Raw genomic sequence first — 17,942 nt, forward strand, 5'->3', positions numbered from 1 at the left:
CTCTAATTTATATATATTCGTTCGGTTTGAATTTAATGGGTTCTCCTAGATCACACATGTTCCCGACCGAACTAGAGTTGACCCGGATGGGTCAGGTGGGTTTAATCAGGTGGCTCCAAGATTTTAAAAAGCGATTTCGGTCACCGTAATGATTTCAGCGATGCGGTAGCCAAGTACAGGGGATAGGTAGGTTAAAACTGTTGAAGAGATATGATAAAATATAAAATTATAAATTAAAATTGTTAAGTTTAAAATCAAGAATTCAATCATGAAATTCAAAAAAAACTCAATCGGTTTCCATCTCTCCTATTGGATAATGTTGATCTGTTGGTTACGTGGCTAGCAATCTATTTAGGTGATCATGATGGTTATCATATTATTATATCTTATCAGGCTATTGTATAGTTATTGGTTTCTATCTCTAACTGCTATTTCTTATCATGCACAAGAACAAAGTGTATAAATAGCAATATAACTCCTCACATAATTGTGTGAGAAAATCATTTCATTTGTGGAGTAATTAAGTTCCAATTTGGTATCATAGCATCAAAAAGCTGTTATGGCCAGTCACACACTCCTCTGTTTCCTCCACCAATTCACAATCTGCCGCTTCCCCTCTTCCTCTAACCAATGCCCATCACTTCCTCTCCATCAAGCTCCCTACCGTCGAAGCCAAGATTTAATTGGCTATATTGATGGCTTGACTACATGTCCTTTTCCAACTATTAGTCAGGACAATGTTGAAGTCCCCAATCCAGCCTTCATCCCCTGGACCCATCATGACCAACTTCTTCTTAGCCTCTTTTTTTGTTTTTTTGTTTTTATTAGCAAAAGAAAGACTTTTATTGATGAAATCAAAATGATACACATAAGAAAAACATCAATAAAAGAGGCAAGAGCAAAAGCATCAAAGTGAAACTTCTTAATCCCAACTAGGTTGGCACTAAGAAGACAACACAATCATGTGCTAACTCAGGCCGAAAGAGTTGGTGAGGAACCAACACACAATACTACAACAGTCACACTATGTAGCGTCTAACTTGTTGAACATTGTAGACAAAATCATCCACCACGTAGTCTTGCCCCACTGAGTGTGTTTTTATCCAAATGGCTACTCTTACTTAGCTTGTTGATTGCTTCCCTCTTTGAAGATATCCTGTTGGAACAATCTTGAGTGTAAAAAATAAATTGAAACAAAACTTACTGAATTTATTTTACCGAATCGAATGAATAATAAAAAGATCAAGTCGAGTGTGTGACACTTTATCCTTAAGACAGATTCGCCCCGCAATGGTGCTTACGGTTAAGTGGCGTTAATCTCCCAAGATACAATGATTTTCACAAATTGTAGTAGCACTCTTTGTTAGCTTCACCCATTTCACTAGATTAACTTTTCTTTTTAGATCATTACCACCCCACAAGAACACAACCTCAATGTTCATAAATTCTGTTGCCACACCTTCAGGCATCTTAAATAAAGAAATGTAGTACATAGGTAAACTTGATAAAGCAGACTTGATCAAGGTTAGTCTTCCTACAAAGGACAACAATTTTCTCTTCCAACCTGAAAGCCATAATCTGATTTTGTCAAGTACAGGCTTCCAGGTTGATTTTCTGCCTGGGTTAGCTCCTAGAGGTAGCTCCAAATTATTTCAAAGGAAGGCTCAAAGCATCTAAGAACTCTTTTGAAAAATACTATCTAGTCCCAATCTGCTTCACAGAAGAGAACTGAGAGACCAATCATATGCAACCTAAAACCAAAACCAACCAAATTGGAGAGGTTCCGATAATGCTGTCTACAATTGGAAATAAGCCTAATCAAGTGATGTAGATATTGATTGATGATTAAAGTAATCGAGTCAAGAAAAGATGAAATAAAAAAACAGTCAAATTAATTGAAATATTTTGTGCCGGAGGGTTCAAAATAGACTGGTGTCCATTGGGGTAGTAAGTCACACAACGAATGGTACCATTCATCTTTACATTAGATTCATCAATTCTTTAAATCACTTTTTCTTTAATATTAAGCTTATTAGAGTTTGTATTGGTGGATGATGGTAATTGGTTTTGGCCAATTTAGTTGAGCATTAGTGTGTCTCTGAATGTATTGAGGAGTAGCTAGTTGAGTTGGAATCTCTCAAACTCCTAGTTCAGGTTGACTATGGGAATGCGTATGATTAGTTTTGCATTGTGTACTAACATAGTTAGGATGTAATGTATTGACAATGATCAAAGCACTTGACTTTGCTTTATTGATGTGTATTTTTAACGTTTTGTACATTGACATATTCATCAATAAAATCTCTATAAATCTGAAAGAAGTGGGTGCTCTATAAGAGATAAGGGGATAGAAATTAATACCAAATATCCATATTAGTTTCGGCCCAGCTTTCTTCCACGAAAGATATGAAGTTAGGGTGTAGAGTCCAAGTATTAAGGAATCTAAATGGCCTATAGGTGCCCAATCCCTCTCATCATCCATTAGCAGAATATGTTAATGATTAAAAACCCTCCTTGGTAGCCTCCATAACTTAAAGTTAAAATTTTGCATCCATTATGGGTTGAGTAAAAATCTATTTATCGTACTCAACTACAACACTACAATAGTCACACTATGCAGTGTCTAACTTGTTGAATATTGTAGACAAAATCATCCACCGTGTAGCCTTGCCCCACTGGGTGTGTTTTTATCCAGATGGCTACTCTTACTTAGCGTATTGATTGCTTTCCTCTTTGAAGATATTCTCTGTTGGAACAATCTTCTGTGTAAAAAATAAATTGAAACAAAATCAAACAAATAAAATAAATAACTTACTGAATTTATTTTACCGAATCAAATGAATAATAAAAAGATCAAGTCGAGTGTGTGACACTCTGTCCTTAAGACAGATTCGTCCCGTTATGGTGCTTATGGTTAAATGGCCTATATCTCCCAGGATACAATCATCTTCACAAATTGTAGTAGCACTCCAAACAACTTGTACGGCGAACAAACCTTGTGTTCTATACTCTCTGAATTTTTTCCCCTAAAATAATATGATGAATATATTATGCAAGAGAGCAAAACTAGAAGGAAAGTAATGAATTTTCAGATTGGAAATCTGCTGGAATGGTCTAGGTATATATAGTGTCGAAAAGGTGTGAATTCAAACTTCAACAGGTCTGAATTTTGAATGAACAGGTGCTGTTACTATTCAAACAGATAACTGCTGGAATGTTTGATCTGTCCGAACTGTATGAAACTGTTTGAACTGGGCAGATTCAAATTTGTATAACTGTAGCAGTTTTGAGCAGTTAATTAGTTGGATATTTTGGACTGAAATAGGCAAAATATGGACAGAAAATTAAATTCAATTTTGGCACAAAATTTGAATTTAATTTTATTAAGAATTTCTAGAAAAAATTCAAATGAAGTTTGTCCAAAAAATTAATACTAGAACCGACCTGACCCACAACCCACACCCGCGCACGGCACCGCTCGGCTTGGCAAATTCTCTTAAAGTTTTAAAGTGGGACAACCCATTTCAAGGAAACCCACATTTAATTCTTTAAATGTCCATTCCATGAATCCGAAAACGACATCAAGTTCCCATTCATTCATAAATATTTTTGGCGAACCGTCTTTATCGTGTGACTTGCCACACGGCAAGAAACACGTCACCTTTTCAGACCTACCCCAAAAGACGTATAGACCTCACTCAATTTTGGGCTCAAAGATGGTCCAAAATAATCCTATATAAAACCAATTTTCCAACAATCCCTCAAATGAATGGAATTTGACGGAGAGAAAATGCAACAATATGATTTAATTGCAGAGAATACAGAAATTGAAAATATTCTGCAAAGGATAGGTAGCTTTTGGCTTTGAACCTTCCTTTGTGAGACACTATCGGATTTACTAAGTGAACATAATGTCTTGAATTGTTTAGCCATTTGTGTAAACCAAGGCAATAAAACTCATACAGAATATTACCAAATACAGTTTAGTTGTCACTATTGTGTTCATTTTGGCTCTAAACAACCAGGTCTTTCATAAGTGCTCTAGAGAATTGAAGCCATTCACAAATCTCATAGAACCGGCCCAATTCACACTCACATAGGTGATTCTTATGAAGAGTATCTTGTCATAATTCATTAGGTTTACCTAGATATAAGAATCATTAAAATTTACTTAACCTAAAGCGCTGTAGACATCACTATTTCATAACAGAAATGGGTAGGAGTTTGACTCTCTAGTGATCCTTATGAGTCATACATAACTCGGTTGTCCATTTGAACCTAGATCTTGGGATCTCCAGTCAACTAGGTTGGGTTGCCGTTGTGGTAACTCTTATTTAATAGGCTTAAGTCCTATTCCCTTCGATGGATTTTTAACTAACTCTTTTGCTAACCCTTTGGTTAGTAGATCTGCTATGTTGTCTTGAAACTTCACATATTCAATGGAAATAATTCCATTTGAGAGTAGTTGTCTCACGGTGTTATGTCAACAACGAATGTGTCGGGATTTGCCGTTATACATATGACTCTGTGCTTTACCTATTGCTGATTGACTATCACAATGTATGCATATAGCAGGCACCGGTTTTGGCCACATTGGAATATCTTCAAGGAAGTGGCGAAGCCATTCTGCTTCTTTCCCACCTTTATCTAAAGCTATGAATTCTGATTCTATAGTAGACCTAGCAATGCAAGTCTATTTAGAAGATTTACAAGATACAGCCACACTAAGAGTAAAGACATACCCACTAGTGGACTTTGAGTCTTTAGTATCCGATATCCAGTTTGCATCACAGTACCCTTCAAGTACTGTTGGATATCTAGTATAATTTAGCCCAATGTTATGAGTAAATTAGAGATATCTTAAAACCTTTATAATTGCTTTCCAGTGTTCTACTCCTGGATTACTCGTGTATCTACTTAATTTACTTACTTCATAAGCTATATATAGGCGAGTGCAATTCATTAAGTATATTAAGCTTTCAATAATTTGGGCATACTCTAATTGAGAAATACTTTCCTGTACATTCTTAGAAAGAAACAAATTAACATTCATAGGTGCTCTAGTAACATGATCATCATCTTTGCTAAACTTGTCAAGTATTTTTTCAATGTAATGACATTGCGACAAAGCATAACCTTATGATGTTTTGGTAATTTTCATATCAAGAATTACATCAGTAATGTCCATGTCCTTCATGTCAAAATGTTTATTCAACATTTTCTTAGTAGTTTTAATCATGTCATTATTACTACCTATGATGAGCATATCATCCACATAAAGACATACTATAACATAACCTTTGTTTGTATTTTTAATATAAATACATTTGTCACATTCATTAATGTTGAATCCATTTGACATCATTGCTTTACCAAATTTCTCATGCCATTGCTTTGGCGCTTGTTTTAAACCATATAATGATTTAACCAATTTACACATTTTCTTTTCTTTTCTTGGAACAGAAAATCCTTCTGGTTGTTCTATGTAAATTTCTTCATCTAACTCACCATTTAAGAAAGCGATTTTCACATCCATTTAATGAATTTCTAGATTGTACAACGATGCAATAGCAATTAGCATTCTAATGGATATTATTCTAGTAACCAGTGAGTATGTGTCAAAGTAATCAAGACTTTTTTTTTGTCTAAAACCTTTGACCACAAGTCTTGCCTTGTATTTGTCAATTGATCTATCCGCTTTCATTTTTCTTTTAAAAATCCACTTGTATCCAAGTGGTTTACAACCTGGTGGTAAGTCCACTAATTCCCAAGTGTGATTTTGCAAGATGGATTTAACTTCGCTGTTTACAGCTTTTTTTTCCATAAAGCTAACAAAAGTGTGATTTTGCAGGATTGGACATAGCCTCTTTAAAAGTTAAAGGCTCATTTTCTAACAAAAATGTTAGAAAATCTGAACCAAAAGATTTTGAAATTCTAGCATGTTTACTACGCATAAGTTCCTTTTCCTCATTTTGATCTATCTCTTGCTCTTGTTTTTGATCATGTTCTTGATCCTGACTAGTAATAGCATCATGAAATCTTTTATTATTACTAGTCTTTTATCCAGTCCTATTTGGAAATACATGTTCAAAAAAAGATGCATTCCGAGATTCAATAATAGTATTTACATGCATTTCGGAATGTTCTGACATATGAATCAAAAATCGATATGCACTACTATTCATGGCACAACCAATGAAAATGCAATCAACAATTTTAGGATCTATCTTAGTCTTTTTAGAACTAGGAATAGCCACTTTAGCCAAATAACCCCATAATTTCAAGTATTTGTAGGATGGTACTCTCCCATGCCACAATTCATAAGGCGTTTGATTCACTTTCTTTCGGGGTACTTTATTAAGTATATAATTAGCAGAAAGTATTACTTCCCCCTACAAGTTCTGAGGTAATCTAGAACTTATTAACTGGCATTCATCATTTCTTTTAAAGTCCTCTTTTTTCTTTCAGCAATTCCATTCTGCTGAGGTGAGTAAAGAGTAGTTGTTTGATGAATTATTCAATCTTCTTTACAAAACTCACCAAAAGGTGATTCATATTCACCACCTCTATCACTTCTAAGTTTCTTAATTTTCTTATCAAGTTGATTTTCAACTTCATTCTTATATTGAATGAAAGTTTCCAAAGCTTCATCCTTGATTCGAATTAAATAAACATAACTATATCTAGTATAGTCGTCTATGAAAGTGATAAAATATTTTTTCCCACCTCTAGTTTGAATTGATTTAAAATCACAAATGTCACTATGAATTAATTCAAGTGGTTCTGTATTTCTTTCAATTGAATGAAAAGGAGTTTTAGATAATTTTGCCTCAACGCAAATTTCACATTTATGATTTGAATCAATGTCAAATTCAGGTAAATATTCCATATTAATTAATCTACACAAAGATCCATAATTAACATGTCCAAGTTTATCATGCCATAAATTTGAAGACTCAAGCAAGTAAGAAGATGATGTATTTTTATTAATAACAAAGGGTACCACAGTCATTACATTCATTTTGAAAAGGCCATTAGACATGTGACAATTTTCTACATACATCCCATTTTTGGTAAGTACAAACTTGTCACTTTCAAAAACTAATCTAAACCCATTTTTACTCAACAAAGATCCGGAAACAAAATTCTTGCGAATGTTCGGTACATGCAGCACATTGTTGAGAGTGAGTTCCTTTCCAGATGTCATCTTTAGAATAATCTTTCATTGTCCTTCAACTTTGGAAGTTGGGGAGTTGTCTATAAAAAGTTGTTCACCATTGTCCACTGTAGAATAAGATGTGAACATCTTTTGGTCGCCACAGATATGGCGAGTGGAACCAGTGTCCACCCACCATTCCTTAGGATTTCTGGCAAGGTTTGCCTTGGAAACAACTGCAGAAAGATTTATGTCATTAATACCATTGGAAATTTTGTCAATTTCGATCATATTGGCTTGTGCATGCTTCTTGCTTGATCTTCCTTTGCCTTTGCGTTTGCTATGACAATCTTTGGCCCAATGTCCCTCTTTGTCACAGATGTAACATTTGTCATTAAACTTGTACTTTTTTATTTTCGCCTCATTTTGAGCCTTGTGATGAGCTTTCTTCATAAAACTTTCGTTTCTTTGCTTTTTGAGCATGTTCCACCATATTTGCCTTAGACTCTATTGGATGCTTATTAGCCCGCTTCTCTAAATTGTGGTTGTTGTCTTTAATCCTCAAACGCACAATCAATTTTTCTAAAGACATTTTTTTGCGCTTGTGTTTGAGGTAGTTCTTGAATTCCTTCCAGCCTTGTGGTAATTTCTCAATTAAGACTGCAACTTGGAAGGATTCACTAAGAGACATGCCTTCTACGTGAATGTCATGCAGAATGAGTTGGAGATCTTGAACTTGGCTGATCACAGTTTTAGAATCAACTATCACAAAGTCTAGGAATTTGCCAACCACAAATTTCTTTAAGCCAGCATCTTCTGTTTTGTACTTTTTCTCCAAAGGCTCCCAAAGTTCCTTTGCTGTCTTGATAGGACTGTAGATGTTATATAATGTGTTGTCAAGTCCGTTCAAGATGTAGTTCCGGCAAATAAAATCAGCATGTTTACAGGCATTGACCGCAGCAACCACTTGCCGGTCAGTTTCATCCTTATTCAGAGTAGGAGCATTCTCACGGAGAAAACGAGCCAGGTTCAGAATTGTAAGATAGAACAACATTTTCTGTTACCATCTTTTAAAATCAGTTCCTAAGAACTTCTCTACCTTCTCACCGTGATTGACTGGCACAGTCACAATATGAGGGGTTGGAGCAATTGCAGCCACCACACTAGTACTTGTTTGAGCATTAGTTTGACTAGTTTCAGTAGCCATGAATTCTAAATTATAATACAAAATTATAATTAAAATTTTATACTATACAGAAAATTTAAACCAAAACCACAGAATTAAATTCTATAAAAATAAAAGAAACAAGAATTGTAACTTTTATTTTCAATTAATTTGAAAATAAAATAAAATTTTATTTAACTAAATTAATTCCATACACAAAATTAAATTTCTGTAACACTTCAATAATTAAAATACTAAAACAGAATTTTAATTAATGAACACTCAGAAATAATTTCTAAAAATCAAAATTAATTTTTGACAAATTTCACAAATAAATATTTTGAATTGTTAATGACACCAGTATATTACTACTAGTTGTCAAAGAAAATAGACAATATATTATTGCTATCTGTCAAACAATATATTACTACTATTTATTTTTCTAACTAGAATATTATTTTGTAAAATCACAGAAAATAATTTTTGTAAGAAAAAGAAAGAGAAAAGGAAAATTCTGTAAATAGAATAATTCGAATCTGTCTTAAGACTGTTGGAACAATCTTCTGTGTAAAAAATAAATTGAAACTAAATCAAATAAATAAAATAAATAACCTATTGAATTTATTTTACCGAACCGAATGAATAATAAAAAGATTAAGTCGAGTGTGTGATACTTTATCCTTAAGAAAGATTTGTTCCGCTATGGTGCTTACGGTTAAGTGGCGTCTATCTCCGAGGGTATAATGATCTTTACAAATTGTAGTAGCACTCCAAACAACTTGTACGACGAACAAGCCTTGTGTTCTATACTCTCTGAAATTTTTCCCTAAAATAATATAATGAATATATTATGCAAGAGAGCAAAACTAGAAGGAAAGTAATGAATTTTCGGGTTGGAAATTTGTTGGAATGGTCCAAGTATATATAGGGCCGAAAAGGTGTGAATTCAAACTTCAACAGGTTTGAATTTTGAATGAACAGGTGTTATTACTATTCAAACAGATAACTGCTGGAATGTTTGATCTGTCCGAACTATATGAAACTGTTTGAACTGGGCAGATTCAAATCTGTATAACTGCAGCAGTTTTGAGCAGTTAATCTGTTGGATATTTCGGACTGAAATAGGCAAAATATAGACAGAAAATTAAATTCAATTTTTGCACAAAATTTGAATTTAATTTCATTAAGAATTTCTGGAAAAAATTCAAATGAATTTTGTCCAAAAAATTAATATTAGAACCGACCCGACCCACAACCCACACCCGCACACGGCACGGCACGGCACCGCTTGGCTCGGCCGGTCGGCGGTTGTAGTGCGCGCGTGTGTGGTGGTTTGAGCCAATGTTTTATTTGTCCATAACTCATTCCTTATACAAACTTGGGGTGCCTCTTGGGGTCCAACCCAAAGTTGTACACCTAGAGCTTCTATACTCACAAAAACTCTCTTAAAATTTCAAAGTAGGACAATCCATTTCAAGGAAACCCACATTTAATTCTTTAAATGTCCATTCCATGAACCCGAAAATGACGTCAAGTTCCCATTCACTCATAAATGGTTTTGACGAACCGTTTTCACCGTATGACTTGCCATAAGGTAAGGAACACGTCATCTCTTTGAACCTATCCCAAAAAATATGTGGACCCCACTCAATTTTGGACTAAAAAATTACCCAAAATAAGTCTATATAAAATCAATTTTTCAACATATCCTTCATTTAGTCGTCGTGTCCACACTTTTTTTACTGTTTGGACTACTTTGGAGGCTGCCTTTGCTTCTGCCTCTCATACTAAAGTCCTTCAACTTTATCTGCAACTCCACGAACTTAAATAAGGTGATCTCTCTGTCACCCAGATTTTGCATAAGGTGAAGAGTTTATTAGATGAAGTTACTGCTGCGGGCAGACCCCCCACTCTCCAAGATTTCAATCTTCATATCTTCAAAGGTCTGAACTTTAACTTTCGGGATCTCGTTACCACACTTGCTACTCGCTCTGAACTTGTTTCATTTGATGAGTTACCCAGTTTCTTTCTTAGCCAAGAATTCCTTCATCACGAGGCTTCACTTACTATTGTCGTTGTTCCATATAATCCTCCACAGGCTAATGTTGCACAGCGAACTGAGTCTTCTTTTGGTCATGGTCATGGTCGTGGCCGTAATTATCGTAGTCGTGGTGGTCGAGGTTGCCTCAATACTGGTCATCGTTTTTTTGATTCTCGAGGTCGTTCTCACTTCTCTGGTGACTAGCCTTCTATCTTGCCTGATACTCACACTTGCTGTCAGATTTGTGGTGGTTCTAACCACACTGTTGCCTTTTGTTGTCAGCGATATAATCATACCACTCCTCCTCAATCTCTCTCTCTCTCTCTAAAAACCTCCTCCGCAGACCTCCTTTTGGGTCGGCTGGCCGCCGCCTTTGGCTATGGCGGTCGGCTGGCCTAGCTCTTTCTGGCGGTCGTTCGTTAGTTTTTCTCCTCCAATAAACTTGATTCCCCCATTTTACCCACCTCGGTTTGTTTTGAGTTGCTGCGGTTGGTTTTTTTTTTCTATTTTCTTGTCGTTCAGGATCTTCATTCGTGCGCTCTTTGGTGAAGTAGGAGCTTGAGGGGTGAACTCTGGTTCAGATTGGTGGTCAAGTGTTGATGCTTTGTTTGGGCGGAAATAAGGGTGTCGTAGTAGGTCCAGATCTGTCCGATTTTCATTCGTGCGCTCCTCTTTGTGTGAGAGTTTGAGGGGTGATCTTATTCCAAATGTTTGGAGGAGTCCCAGTGGTTGGTCGGTGTGTGGATTTGTAGTGGGTGTGCGTTAGCGGTGTTGGCTTTTGGAGTTGCTGTGGGTGTTTGTTATGTCTACGACATAGGCGTGGGTGTGAAGAAGCATTCCGGTGTTGCAGGAGGGAAGTTGCAGAAGGGAAGTTGCACAGGGTTGTTGGAGCTGAAATGTCAAGTTCAGCAGGAAAGATGCAGTAGCATAGGCGTTGGAGTTTTCTTGGGTGGTTGGTCGATGTTTGATACCGGTGTCGGCCCTTGGAGCAGTTGGCTATGGAGCTTTCCAGTGGTGTGGCCTCTGGAGTGTAGTAGCATAGGTGTTGTGTAGCCTTGGGAGTGCAGCAGATTAGGTGTTCAGGTGAGTGGTTGGCCTTGGGAAGGCATCAACATTGGCAGTGTAGGCATGGGAGTGCAGCATAGGCATGGGCAGTTGGTCTTGGCACAGGCATGGACAGCATAGGCGTGGGAGTGCAGTTGGTGTTTAAAATTTTTGGGTTACCAACTTGGGTGTTAGAATAGGTTTTTTTAGTAGTTTGGGTGTTTTGGTGGGTTGATTTTGTGGAGAATCATGTATTTTATTTTTGTTAAGTCCTTCTTAACGTTTTTTGTTTAAAAAAAAAATCGTGAGGCCAAGGGGTTGGTTGTATGGTTATGAGTAGCAGTAGTAGGGGTACTTTGTACGGTCCGAATCTCTCTCAGTGCATTTCATCTTCCTGTACCTTTAATTTCATGTTGATTAATGAAATTTTTCTTTACTGATCAAAAAACACTATGTTGTTCCATCCTTTGTTTCCAACTGGTTTATCGACACTGGTGCAACAAGGGACAGAACTAGGAGAAGACTATAAGGGGCCATGGCCTCCTATTTCTGTAAAAAAATACGATTTGTTATGGCATTTTAACAATATATATATCTCATTTTATACATAAAATGACTCATAATATAAAAAATATATATCTCATTCTTATGCCATCTTGCATTCTCTTTTTTTATTTTGCACCAAAAAAACTTTTTTATCATATTAGAAATTACTTCTATAGTATTTTGAATTTTTTTTATGTGTATAGATATAATTTATATATCATATTGTACATATATGAGTGTTTATGTATATAGTGAAAATTTTTATTTGTCTTCTGGTCCTTCCGATGATGAAATCCTAGTTCCGTCCCTGGGTGTGACCCATCATGTCACTCCTGATCTTATTGCCTTGACTCATCATACTGATTACAATGGTCCTGATCAACTTCGTGTGGGTAACGGTAAGAGCTTGTCCATTTCTCATGCTGTTACAACTACTCTTCACACGCATTCCTCTTCCTTGTCCATTTCTCATGTTGTTACAACTACTTTTCACACTCATTCCTCTTCCTTTCGGTTGTATAATGTTTTGTATGTCCCCTCCCTTACTAAATCCTTACTTTCTGTTCACCAATTCAGTATAGATAATGGTGTCTATTTTGAATTTCACCCCTCACATTTTTTTATTAAGGATCAAGTAACCAGGATTTACGTAATGGTCGATCCTCAGCTAAGGGAGGATCGACCCTCACATTTACGTAACCTCCACACATCACCCCGCATTTCCTTTCTTCTCTACAGTTCTGTATCAAGTAATGGTCGATCCTCAGCTAACAAATCAAGAGCATGAGCCTCATCTTCTACACTTTTCAGTTTTGATTCAATCTTACCAAACACCGCAACATTCCACTGTTTGAGGACCTGTTTCAGTGCTTTAAACTTCATAAGACATTTAAACCCTGCCCATCCATCCACAGCAGATTCCGACCAACTTTGTTGAACACAAGATAAAAATTTGGGATGAAGAAGCCAGGCATTGAGGAACCTAAAAGGCTTAGGGCCCCAATCCCTATCATCCTCCATCAGAATAATAGGACAATGATCGGACAAAAATCTAGGAAGCCCCCATAATTTGAAGGAAAAATTCTGCACCCACTCATAATTAAGAAGAAATCAATCAATTCGGCTCCATTTCTCCCTAGCTTGAGAATTGCACCAAGTAAACTTCCTCCCTAACATAGGAATGTCTATCAACTCGAGTTGTTCAATCATATTGTTAAAGTCTCTCATCCCACGATCCCTTCTCAAACACCCTATTCTTTCGGAAATGTTCTTTATTTCATTGAAGTCACTCCCCAAACACCATGGCCCCAAGAAATTGAATTTCAACCTCACTAACACATCCCAAGTCTCTTTTCTTTTAGCCACCTCGTTAGAGCCATAAACGTTGATAATTACACAATCAAAACTAGAAAATAATGTACCTGATAAAAGGATGAAATTCTAGTTACTGCAGCAATCCTTCAGGAAAAACACCTCTGGGTTCCAAATACATAGTAGCCCTCCAGCTTGACCAATCGCATCTACTGCCATGAAATCAAATTGATCCCTCGGCCACATAGACCTAACCAAGGTAGAATCAACTACTGCCTTCTTGGTTTCTTGTAATAGCACAATATCCATTTTTCTCTCTGCAAGACTTTTCTTTATTTGTCTCTTCTTTTGAGGCCTTCCAATTCCCCTCACATTCCAGGATTATATCTTCATAAGCATATGAAAACCCTCTACCCAGCCGATCATTTTAATCTAACTCGCATCCCCTTCACCCAGCCTTGCTCTTTGTTTGTCTTGAGCTTCAAGATCATGTAATTTACTAAGCACCTCCTCTTCTTTGCCTTCACACTCAAGACCGAGGGCTTTTCCTATTTGAATTGAAGCTTCCGCCTCTGTCAATAATCTTCTTCCTCTACTGTTTCCGCTTGCCATTGATAGTGAGATGGCCGCTACCGCCGACCTGAACACTGCTCCTTTCCTTAAATTCAATGAAGATGCCCCCAACCCCGTGGAAACATCAAATTTCCCTTTCATTTGCTGCTTCTAAAACTGTTTTGTTGAAACTGGTAGTGTTTTACCTTTCATTTTTTCCTTCATTGCTGGACAGACGGATGCTGTTGTAGAATGGGCTAATAAACTCTTAGGACCAACTGTGTTACAGTTAACACACTGATCAAGCCCCTCTGGAAAAGTAATGGGGTCTTGGAAGTTAGACTTATCAAGTTGAACTGGCCCCTCAGTTCTTTGGGCCGACCCAACCAACCCACCTGCCATTTGGGCCCCATCAAGAGCCACTTCAAGGTGAATACCCAGCCTATTACTTTCAGACCCACTTAAACTTCTAATGAACCCAGGAGTATATACATCACCATCTACCCTACGCCTGACACTATCATCACACTGCTTGCAGCTCATCCCTACCTCTGCCAATTGATTTACGCGTGCGCCACCTTCCGTTGACATTTCCTTCATCATATCAGTTTCAGCTACCACTGAGACATCTCTCAGTCTATCATCCCCGTCCAGTGCATCTGCAAGAATAGGTGAAACAGTAGTACCCACTCCAGCCACATCACCCCGTGAATCTAACTTCTTGCCCAGCTGGACCTCCACATCACCCCGTATATCTGACTTCTTGTCCATCTGGACCTCCACATCGTCATCTTCTTCCTCAAACCTGCTGCTTTTGTTCGTGATCTGGGCCTCTGCACTTGCCTCTGAAGATGACTCCACTCCATTCTTCCATTTATTGGATTGGCATACACATTGATCCTGCAAAGTTTTAGAAACTATAATTTGTTCCTCACACACCCGCACAGGGTATAGTGTACCTTTGCACTCCAGATTAATCGTGTGATTAATAGTATCCATACTAGTCGTGGCTATCCTCACTTTACCACAGTGGAGGGAGTTTAGCCGAAGAGTATCATCATCTATAGCATCCACTGCACCCCAGATCTTGCAAATGCTGCTAAATGTAGAGAAACTCCACAGATTCATTGGAACTCCATAACAACTTAGCCAGACATGTCGTTCTTGTTCGAGTACCAGCCCATGCCGCCATACATGAGCTGATTCACACCATGCGTTAAGCCACTCTTGCATTTCCTGAAATTTGACCTTCATATCTTCAACTGAGGTGAAGGTTAGAACCATATCTCTTCCCCCACCTAGTCTCACCTTAACATCCCCAAAGCCTTGCCTTACTATTTCCTCCTTAAAATCAACCACTATTTCCTCCTTACAAAAATCTCGAATGAATTGGGCATCTAAAGGGGATAAAAATACAAGGTTCTTTCATATTATGGCATGTAGCAGAAATAGTAGAAACTCTTTGTGTTCAATTGCTGTTAATGGTTCAATGTTAGAGGAGCCTTTGGCAATTAGGGAGGCCGTTAAGAATCAATTTATGAGGCTTTTTTCAGAAAATTGGAAAGTCCGTCCCAAATTGTCTGGCCCTTTCAAGAACATAGGGAGTGCTCAAGTTGTGGCACAGTTGGAGGCAGAGTTTACAGAGGAGGAGATTAAAAATGTTATCAAATGTTGTGATGGTAATTAAGGCACCTGGCCCTAATGGGTTTAATATGTCATTTTTCAAAAAGTGTTGGAAAATTGTGAGGGTTAATGTGCTACAATTTATGAGTGATTTTCATCAGAATGCAAGGCTTGTTTGTGGGCTGAATAGCTCATTTATAGCTCTGATTCCCAAAGCTTTAAGCCCTTTTTGTTTGAATGATTATAGGCCTATTAGCTTGATTGGCTCCTTGTATAAAGTTGTAGCTAAAGTGCTAGCAAACAAAATGAAGCAGGTAATGCCCAAGATTATTGGCGAAGCTCAGTCAGCTTTTTTGGGGGGAAGGAATATATTAGATGGCATATTGATAGCCAATGAAATAGTGGATGGTTGGAAAAGATCCAATAGAAAAGGCTTGGTGCTTAAATTGGATTTTGAAAAGGCTTATGACTCTATTAATTGGGAGTTTTTATTCGACATGTTAGCAAAGTTTGGATTTGGATATCGTTGGTTACGATGGATGAAAACTTGTGTTTCCTCTGCTAAGATCTCCGTTTTGGTGAATGGGTCACCAACATCTGAGTTTTGTCCACAAAGAGGCCTGAGGCAAGGAGATCCATTGTCACCATTCTTATTCAACATTGTAGCAGAAGGTCTTAATATTTTGCTGAGTAGAGCTAGACAGCTGGGTCTAATTCAAGGGGCTGTGGTGGGCTCTAATGGGTTAAGAATCACGCACTTGCAATTTGCGGATGATGCGATTTTGTTCTGTAATGCGGATAAAGAGGAGGTGGGCAACATTAAAAGAATTCTAAGATGCTTTGAGATTGCATCAGGTCTGAGAATTAATTATCACAAGAGTGTCATCTGTGGGATTGGGGTAGATGAGGGTTTGATGCAGGAGTTTGCTTCTTCCTTAAATTGTCGCCACCATAAATTGCCTCTAAAATACTTGGGGCTTCCTTTGGGGGCTAATCCCAGCAGGAGGAGTACTTGGAAACCTGTTCTTGATAAGTTCAAACAAAAATTGTCCACATGGAAGAGAAGGTTGTTATCTTTTGCTGGGCGCTTAACTCTTATTAAATCGGTTATGTCTAATCTGCCTATCTATTACCTCTCACTGTTTAGAATCCCTACTGGTGTGGCAAAGGAAATTGAGAGAATACAATCTACATTCCTTTGGGGTGGATCCGATCTTAGAAGGAAAATACATATGGTCTGGTGGGAGGTGGTTTCTAAAAATAAGAAACTAGGTGGGTTAGGGTTGAGGAGGATAAAAAGTTTCAATCAATGTCTCTTGCTGAAATGGTGGTGGAGATTTGGTGTAGAGAATAAATCCCTTTGGAAGGAAGTGATTTGCTCCAAGTATGTGTCATTGGATGGAAGATGGACACCACAGTTAATAGGCAGAGAATCCAAGATCTGGTCGGATATTATTCAAGCTGTACTGTCCAATCCAGAGCTGCACCAATTTTTTATCTCTAATTCTCAGATTGTTTTGGGGGATGGGAGGAGAGTTCGATTTTGCAGAGACAAGTGGATGTGTAATGTATGCCTAATGGAGGAATTCCCAAGGCTCTTTTCCTTATCTAATGATAAAAATGGTGTGGTAAGGGTGTTCTTTGAAAAAAGGGAAGAGAATGGTGGCTGGAACATGGACTTCAGAAGACCTCTGTTGGTATGGGAGGAGGAAGAAGCTAACAGACTTTTTCATTTGCTGAATTCTACACCAACTCTGTGCAATTCCAGATCTGATGAGCTCATATGGGATGCAGACCCATCTAATCTTTTTTTCCATTTCTTCAGTTTATCTTTGGAGTGAATCACTTCTAGGACCTATACTACCAGTGGCTGCTTTAATTTGGAATAATTTCGCTCCCCCAAAAGTTCAATGTTTTGGGTGGATGGCTTGGCTGGGTAAGATTAAAACTTCGAGCTTCTTCCATAGAATTGGAATTCTAACAGGGAATGTAAATCTTGATTGTGTCTTCTGTCATAATGAGATTGAAACTGTGGATCATATTCTATTGTACTGTCCTTTCGTTTGGTTGCTTTGGTCCAACATCGTTCGATGGTGGGGTATGCAGTGGGTGCTACCAGGTTCAATGAATGGACTGTTGAATTGGTGGGATGGTTGTAGAATGAAGAAGCTGGAAAAGAAAATTTGGAAGGTTCTTCCTCTGGCTATCCTCTGGTCTACATGGAAACATCGAAATGATTGCATCTTTAATGGCTCTCAACCAAACGTGGAAGACCTGTGTGAAATAGTGAAGGTTCGTGTAGCTAGGTGGCTCAAAGCCTCACCAACTCAGGTGGAGTTTTCTATTAATGACCTAGTCTTTAACATGCCACAGGTGAAGTTCTGCATTAGAAATGGAGGTTGAGTGAAAAAGTGTTTGTTTGGTTGGTTGGTTGTTGGTATGATTGGTGGTCATGGTAGTTCAGAGCTGGCCAGGTCTAATGTCTGTTCTGCTGGTATGATTGT

At 37.6% G+C, this 17,942-nt stretch overlaps 1 protein-coding gene across 1 annotated transcript in view; it reads left to right on the forward strand.

Annotated features, from left to right (window-relative positions):
* LOC114256720 (agamous-like MADS-box protein MADS2) overlaps positions 1 to 17,942 on the forward strand; it is a 53,742-nt gene that overhangs the window by 19,449 nt on the left and 16,351 nt on the right. The gene's annotated exons all lie outside the window — the stretch shown is intronic.

The sequence above is a fragment of the Camellia sinensis genome, chromosome 15, assembly GCF_055761805.1.
Source record: "Camellia sinensis isolate YWXY chromosome 15, ASM5576180v1, whole genome shotgun sequence".
In the NCBI taxonomy this organism is placed as follows: domain Eukaryota; kingdom Viridiplantae; phylum Streptophyta; class Magnoliopsida; order Ericales; family Theaceae; genus Camellia; species Camellia sinensis.